At 38.5% G+C, this 6,945-nt stretch overlaps 1 long non-coding RNA gene across 1 annotated transcript; it reads left to right on the top strand.

Annotated features, from left to right (window-relative positions):
• Positions 1-1,237: 1,237 nt before the first annotated feature.
• On the top strand, positions 1,238-5,727 carry LOC125311999. The gene is made up of 3 exons (XR_007196551.1): positions 1,238-1,319; positions 2,801-2,853; positions 5,677-5,727. It is a non-coding gene; the product is annotated as an uncharacterized LOC125311999 (long non-coding RNA).
• Positions 5,728-6,945: the final 1,218 nt, after the last annotated feature.

Below are 6,945 nucleotides of genomic sequence, written 5' to 3'. Positions count from 1 at the left end.
ATCTAGACTTAAAACATTGTGCAGTTCAGAGATTGGGGGTGCTTCAAAGGGTCTCACAGCAAGCCACACAATATTTGACACCAAGTAAGTAGGCCTTGTGCACCTCTCCATTTCCCTCTTCAACCTTGGTCTACAGAACACCAATACAGTGTGACCATAAATACCGACGAGTTAGACTTAAAATGGTTATATCATTGAATCGAACATTCAACTGTAGTAACAGCACCTAACGCTGGAGCAATTTGAACTGCTCATTATAGCACTGCCCTGGTCTAAAACAGTGGTTCTCAACCTTTTTTGCTCTGTGACCCAAATTTAAACATAGCCTACCACTTGTGACCCTAAGACAAAGGCTGAAAGCTAATCATGCCTAAGGTTCAGGTTACTGAGTCTTGCAACCCTTTCAGAACTTCACGCAACACAAATTTGAGTCCCGACCCAGAGGTTTAGAAACACTGGTCTAAAAAATGCTAATCAAAGAGGTCACCTCACAGCTCATGGAACATGCGGCCAACATCAAGACCTCTTACCTGGACCAAGCCCACCCTGTTAAAGGCATGTCTTCCTACCCTCTATTCAACATCATCAACTACCCAGCTATCATACTCTCAGCGGACCCAACTACCACCTAATCTCCAACCTCCCCTTTCTTGAGTCTAAACCTGGAAAGAGCAGTGGCTGCCCAACTCCACTACATGTCCAACCATGAGCTCTTTGAACCCGTCCAATAAGGTTTCAGAGCCCACCTGCTGTCATCAATATCACCATCAATCCCCTCATTGCTGATGACAAACACCATCCTCATCCTGTAGAGTTTAACAGTTTCCTATTTCTCTGGAGACAGCTAGGCCTTTCAAAACAACCTATGTCACAACTGCCTCTCCATACCCGCTGTGTCCCCAAAGACCACTTAAACACATAGCCTATTATTATTATTATTATTAGCCTAAAACTACTTCAACTAGCATATCTAAAAAATTTAAGTTGACCACTGATTCCATACTACATGCGGAATGCAGAATGCACAGAGTTCTAGTACATAGGCCTACGTGTATAAACCTAGATTTTAGAAAATCTAGGTTTATAGTGTAATTAGCTTTATTTTTTATTTATTTTTCATTGACAAATGTACAGGCTGTTCACCTGTGGACTATCATAGTTATTTTATTCAATCATGTTTCGGGGTGGGCTCTGCTTTGAATGTGACGTCACCCAACGTATCAGTTGACGTTATCAACGTTATCATAGTGATATGCGCGGGAGATTGACTTGTTCTACCTGGGCTCACTCCTAACGTTCATCGTCGAAAGCTTCCATAGGTAAGTACAATTGTGATTCATTGATAAGTTGTGTAAAAAGTATTAGCTTATGTACAACATTTTCGACTGTGTTCTGATAATTTAAATTACACAATTTGCTATTATGAACTCTTGCTAGCCTTACTAGGTCTACTTCATGAGCTATTAAGGTAAGTCAATGGACGTCACAGCTAGTTTGAGTTTAAATGGTAGCATAAGTATTTCGGATCTTGCATGATAATTTCTAACGTGAGGTTTTACAGCTGCGTTAGGGAAGGCAGCACTTTTCATCAGATTAGATAGATGAGCTTCTAGGCTACTTGCTGCAACATTCTTCTTCTAAATAACAATTGTATGTGTGTCAGAATACACTCAAGAGCCTTCTAAATTGCATTTCGTTTCATGAGCCAGATTTGAATTGAACTATGCATGCCCGTGCATGCCTGAAAATAGGCTAGTGGAAGGCTAGCCAGAGAAATGGAGGTAACGAATGTTGTAGTCTTATCTGGCCCCCTCACGTTTTGATAGAGAGTTGGCAGGTCTAGACGTAACCTTTAGGCAAGGCAGGCAGACAAGATGCATTAGTCATGTACATGGAAATATTTGTACACACTTATGCACATTCCCTCACAGCACATTCAAGACTAAACGAAAATCACGATTTAAGCTTTCCAATGGTGCCTCTTGCTCGTCACTCTGATGAACGGTTCGCGATAAAATTTACTTTGAATTTACATGCAATTCAATCATTCACTATATCAGCCTACATTGCAGTTCTGCATCCATCTACACACCAACAAATTATGTTGGACTAAACAGCAGACCTTATCAAATGCACATTTAAAAAAATCTTGCTCTGTAGGCTGCAATGGTGTTCTTGAATAAAGCTGTAGCTGTAGCTTCTACTCATAATGAATATTAAACATATTTGCTAGGTTAGTTATCCCATCATTTTATAGGCCTATATATTATGATCCACGACTATAGCCTATTGCTAAATTCCAGATATTGACCATATCAAACTTTATCTCATACTTTAATTTTACTGCACTTGTCTCTTTCGATCATTTTAAACTGTTTTATCATTGGTCTTTGATTATGGCTTTTATTTTTGTTGTCCAAACATTTTGTATGCTATTCCTACCATGTCAAACTACTAAATTAAATCTGATCTTTGATAAAAAAAAAAATGAAAACCCTAACCTAAATGTAATCATGTGAACACCTCTTGTCTGAATTTGGCCCAGACATAAAAAAAATAACTTGTATTGTAGTTGTATTTGAACTTGTATTGTAGTTAAAACTGCTATTTTTATTCAAACCAAAAATCTTAAATACTTTCCCTACTATTGCCCAGTACACAATTATTCCTGAAAGTGTACTTCTTAATTGAAAAATAAATAATGATTTTCTAGTTGATGATATAGCATGCAGTATTTGTTGAAAGAAAATTAATGTGCTGCTGAACTTCCATCTTTTGTTTCTTCTCCCCTTTCCTATAGGCTACTGTTTAATCTCCAGATCATACTGGAAAGCGTTTTTCTGTCCCTCCCAAGTAAGTAAGTGTCAATTTCATTTAAGTAGCTATGTAGGATTGTCAGAGAATGTTCACATTCAAAACATTGGCAAGTGTTCCTTTTAATCGCTAGACAAGCCTCTCGTTGGTTGCCAGATTGAGATTTCAATGTGATAAGTCACTGTCAATACAGTATCTGATCTACATACAGTGCATACGGAAAGTATTCACAGCACTACACTTTTTCCACATTTTGTTATGTTTCAGACTCATCTTAAAATTGATTACATTTTTTCTTATCAATCTACACACAATACTCCAACACTCCACCAAAAAACTAGTGTTTGGAGTGTTTTGCAAATGTATAAAAAAATGAAAGACTAAAATATACCATTTACATATGACATGACACTTTCCATCCTACTATCCTTGCATCCTACTTCTATCAATGGTCCTTGAGATGCTTCTACAACTTGATTCGAGTCCACCTATGCCTAAATGAATTCACTGGACATTATTAGGAGAGGCACACATCTCTTTATATACTGTAAGGTCTCACAGTTGATGGTGTATGTCAGAGTGAAAACCAAGCCACGAGGTCGAGAGAATTGTCCGTAGACCTGCGTGACAGGGTTGTGTAAAGACGCAGACATTTTCTTGTACCCTTCCCCAGATCTGTGTCTTCACACAACCCTGTCTCGCAGGTCTATGGACAATTCTCTCGACCTCGTGGCTTGGTTTTTACTCTGACATACATCAACTGTGAGACCTTATATAAAGAGATGTGTGCCTAATGTCCAGTGAATTCATTAAGCACAGGTGGACTTGAATCAAGTTGTAGAAGCATCTCAAGGACCATTGATAGAAGTAGGATGCACCAGAGCTCAATGGCAAGTGTCATAACAAAAGGTGTGAATACTGAATAATGTAAATGGAATATTTCAGTTTTTTATTTTGTATACATTTAAGAACTGTCAAGAATTTTGCAAACACAGAAGGATTACATAGAGTGGCCAGGAGACGTGAGGGAACATGGATGTGTTTTCCATTTGAGGAACGTAGGCTAATCGATTGTGGACATGTACAGACAGCCACAGACACGGAGCATATAGTAGGCCTACTTTCATTTCTAGAGTTTTCACTTTCTAGAGTGTGCATTCAGTACGTGAAAGATGCTTCATACCAAAATAGCGATCAAACATTATCAAGACATGTTGTCACAAACACTTATTCCTATTAGAAAATTAAAAACAAAATCATGTAAGTAAAGACTATGTTAAAGGGATATTCAACCATTTGGAGATTTACACTCATTTTCCACCTCCCCTTGAGTTAAACAATTGATTTTTATCTTTCTCAAGTTCATTCAGCCGTTCTCGGAGTATGTGGATACCACAGCTCCAGCCTGGCATAGATCATTGAATCGGATTAGACCATTAGCATCTCGCCTGCTAGCATCACCTTTAAAAGTGACTAAGATTTCCGGTAATTTTCCTATTTAAAACGGGTCTCTTCTCAAGTTAGAACCTGTAATAAGACTAATTGAAAATGAAATGGCAATTTTCTAGGCTGATTTGACATGGAACTATACTCTCATTCAGGCGTAATAATCCAGTCACTAACCAATTTGTCTGCTGCAGCTCAACCTTGTTGCTAGAAGTTAGCCTACGGGAACTATTTTCAGGTGCTGCATGATATCATTGTGCTGCTGCGCCCATGTTGTTCCTTGATTATTACTGAGTGTAATTCCCCAAATGGTGGAATATCCCTTTAAGTGTTGTTCTCTCATTGATGCCTGTAATAAGGAAAATATGATTTTGGTTTGTAAAATGTATGCCCCCACCCCAAAACTCTAAATAAAAAAAATGTCTTTGGACGACTTATTTTACCTTTTTCATGCAGAAAAAATGACCCTGGATTCAATTTTCTCCAGAATTACACTTTAAGATGATACACATATTTATACTCTCTGCCTGGCTTGATCTTATTAGTACAGAGCAATCGCCCCATTTATTGATGATAAGGCCAATCACTGTGCTAGGCAAAGCTAGCAAGCTCTAGACAAGCTAATGCTAACATTAGCACAACAATACAGCATAGAGTTGCCTACTGTTTTCGGTGAAATTTCAAATCATTAGAAGCTCTGTATTGAACTGATACTAATCCAGTAAGTGCAATGTGAAGCATTACAAAACTGACTGTCAATAGCCCATGGAAAGCTAATTTGTCTCCATTAATACACCTCTTGAGGGGAGCAGGTTCGGCCTACAGTAAATGTTACAATGTATGAAGTTAAACATATTGTTCTTGAAACATGTTTATGATACTTGGCAGACCTATTATCCAAAGATATGCACAAAATACAAAAAACAGATTAACATTAAATTATAATTATTATATTGTAATTGGGTCAATGATGTGACATGTATATTGTCTTGTCCAAGTATTAGAATTTCTTCTAGCTATTTCAATCCACATGTGTAATGCCTCAATTTAATCTACAAAACCTGTGTAATTTAAACATATTTTCAGTACATTAATATAACCCCCAAAATACCAGGTGGTCCAACCAAAAAGTACTGATTACAAACAGTAAAAATATTGACTTTGAAGCGCGGCAACACTACATTGGCCCAACTGGCTCATGAACTAAATCATTTTGCAATTAGTAGTCAGTAGAAAGCATCTGAATTGAATTGATCTAATTCAATTTGATGGGCTTGTTGCTTTTTGAAATGCATCCTCAAAAAAATTAAACATGGAATTATGTGAAATGTATATTTGAGTATGTTGATTTCCTGTCTAATAATGACAAATACTCATATCCAAGCATTTAATCTTAAATATAATTTTATTTTACAGAGGCCCTCAAGAACAACCCCCTTACCAGCACTACAAATCAGAGGAGGCTGAGCGATTAGTTTAGGAAATGGTTTACTGGGGCAAGAGACAGGGGAGGGCTGATGGCAGCCAGAGTGGCGAAGTGATTTAATTCAATTCAATGTAGGTATTGCTGTTTGTAACCAGTTCTTGTTGTTGTTCTCTGTGTTGATGTTGATGTTCTCTGTGTTGTAATTTATTAAATGATTATTATTAAATGCAGAAAAATAAAATTAGGCTGCTTTTTCTGCTGTTTGGTGGGACCTTAGAGCCATAGCTCCCTGGAAGTGACTAATATTATTTTCTAGTGAATTACAAATGGGTCTGGTTTTGGATTGGTATTTATAGTGTATGTTGTAAACATTGGGATTTTAATTATATTTTATTGTAAATGTTGGAGCCATATGACATTGAAGATAGGACCAAGATCACGTATACATTGCCCAGCTTTGCCCTACTTAATGACTATAATCTTGCATGCAACCCATTTGGCCAATGTGTAGAACCTAGACAGAATATTAAGGTGGGGCATGGATGGGTCTGGCATTTATTGCCCAGTTTGGAGCCACATAAAACCCATTGTAATCCTGCCTGAAGCCCATGTGGACAAATGGCATGGGGCCACTATAGAACCTGCGATTCATCCCTCCTATACCCCATTATTTAAATCATGTAGTATCCATGTAGAACCCAGGTAGAATTTAAGGCTGGGGCCCCAGATGGGTCCATTGTTTGTTGCCCATTTGGTACCCACATAAAACCCAGTGTAATCCTGCATGGAACCCATGTGGGTAAATTACATGGGGCCACTTTAAAACCCATGGACAATCCCACAAAAAAAACCCATATTTCAACCCATGAGGTACCCATGTAGGACCCAGGTAGAATTTAAGGCTGGGTTCCAGAAGGGTCCAGTGTATGTTGCCCAGTTGGGACCCAAATAAAACCCAGTGCAATCCTGCATGGAGCCCATGTGGGCAAATGACATGGGGCCACTATGGAACCCGCGGACAATCCCATCTTGGACCCATATTGGCAACACATATGGTACCCACATGGGCCCCATATACAAATGTTGGCTGGGAGCAAATGACAGTGTTCCTGTTGTCATTTTGGGTCAGTTTGTAGAGGGGCTGATCTGTGGCACATCATCAAATATTTGTTCTTTTGTTTCTGGCACACTGCAGTCAAGTTATTTTCCTGACACCCACAACCACACACACAAGGGGCAGCCATGGCCTACTGGTTAGC

This window comes from Alosa alosa, chromosome 18 (genome assembly GCF_017589495.1).
Source record: "Alosa alosa isolate M-15738 ecotype Scorff River chromosome 18, AALO_Geno_1.1, whole genome shotgun sequence".
Lineage (NCBI taxonomy): Eukaryota > Metazoa > Chordata > Actinopteri > Clupeiformes > Clupeidae > Alosa > Alosa alosa.
The sequence above is the reverse complement of the archived record's forward strand: the minus strand, read 5'-3'. Positions and strand labels throughout refer to the sequence as shown.